General features: G+C 62.3%; 4 non-coding genes across 4 annotated transcripts; all 4 read right to left on the bottom strand.

Annotated features, from left to right (window-relative positions):
- On the bottom strand, positions 1–69 carry Tc00.1047053464507.40. Its single transcript, XR_008254707.1, has one exon. It is a non-coding gene; the product is annotated as a C/D small nucleolar RNA (snoRNA), TB10C1C4 (small nucleolar RNA).
- Positions 70–101: 32 nt separating this feature from the next.
- Positions 102–163, bottom strand: Tc00.1047053464507.30. The gene has a single exon (XR_008254706.1). It is a non-coding gene; the product is annotated as an H/ACA snoRNA, TC10C1H2 (small nucleolar RNA).
- Positions 164–211: 48 nt separating this feature from the next.
- Tc00.1047053464507.20 lies at positions 212–301 on the bottom strand. The gene has a single exon (XR_008254705.1). It is a non-coding gene; the product is annotated as a C/D small nucleolar RNA (snoRNA), TB10C1C3 (small nucleolar RNA).
- A 731-nt stretch (positions 302–1,032) lies between these two features.
- Tc00.1047053464507.10 lies at positions 1,033–1,099 on the bottom strand. The gene has a single exon (XR_008254704.1). It is a non-coding gene; the product is annotated as an H/ACA snoRNA, TC10C1H1 (small nucleolar RNA).
- Positions 1,100–1,158: the final 59 nt, after the last annotated feature.

Here is a 1,158-nt window from a genome sequence, read left to right as displayed (position 1 = left end):
AGTGCCGTATAACAGCGATGCATCAGGGTTCAGACTCGTCTCCCAATAGTAAAATGGCAACTTCATCATGATCGTGAACAGTAGCGCAGTGCGGACGCTCGTCTTGCACGTCACCCGACCGCAGAGCAACTCGTTTTTGCTCGGACGGCTTGAAATGAGTGCTTCGCACGGCGGAACAACGAAAAAAATAGATGGGGCGGGAACGGTCGGGCTCAGATGTTCTTTCTCGATATCCTTTTTCATTCGCTGATCACTCATGACGGTTGTCGGTGTGTCGCGATGCGAAGTAAATGGTCATCACAATCCTCGGCCAGGCGTCTAAGGAGAGGGAGGGCAGCGTGTAGAAAGAGGGGGAGGGGGAAGGAGGTGTGTGTGTGTGGGAGTCAGAAGCCGAAGGGATGCGTCTGTGCACACGGACACGGCGGCATTGCAGCGTTGCCGCTCCAATGCGCCGAGGCCAGCGCTGGCTCGCTCGCTCGCGCAGCTTCCAGTTGTAAGCCCTCTTCTGCGTTCGCCGCTCATGGCTGTACGTGCGCTTCGTATTGCCCAGGACGTTGTGTGACCACCGGGTGGGGAGTCTCGCGCCATACGGCACGGCCCGCGCAACTGCTGCAACGGGATCCACCCGGAAGGGGATCGACCGCGACAGCCGGTGGCCCCGCACCGCAGAGCGGCGCAGGTCTCCCTGCGCGAGGCACTTGCTGCCTTTGGGGTGCACGGGCGAGGGACTTTGGCTCGGGACCCGCATGCGCGCGGCGCCCCGTGGAGCGGCGGAAGCATCTTGTGGTGCGCGGCTGCGTGTGTTGCCCGCAATGGGTTTGCTTGCGCAACGGCTGCGGCTGCGGCGGCAACGGCACTCTGGCGACGCGCTGCGGCGCCGTGTCGCGTGTGGCACGGAGCCTCACGGATCTCATCATTCTCGACCACGGAAACAGGCGCATTGAAGCGTAGGTGCATCTCTCTCTCTCTGTGTCTGTGTGTGCACAGCGGCGGCAGACATCCTCGCTGTCCTCCTCTCCCACCTCACTTCTCTCTCCCCCGGTGTAGACGAGCGGCTCGCGGTGACGCACTGAGGGTCCGCTCGCTATTAAAGGGGATGGCGGGCACGGTCTCGTGGAGGCGGTTGGGCTGGGCGGCATCAGCGTCACTATCTAACGA

Source organism: Trypanosoma cruzi (assembly GCF_000209065.1).
Source record: "Trypanosoma cruzi strain CL Brener chromosome Unknown tcruzi_1047053464507, whole genome shotgun sequence".
Taxonomy (NCBI): domain Eukaryota; phylum Euglenozoa; class Kinetoplastea; order Trypanosomatida; family Trypanosomatidae; genus Trypanosoma; species Trypanosoma cruzi.
Note: the sequence above shows the minus strand (reverse complement) of the source record. Positions and strands in the feature narration are given on the sequence as shown.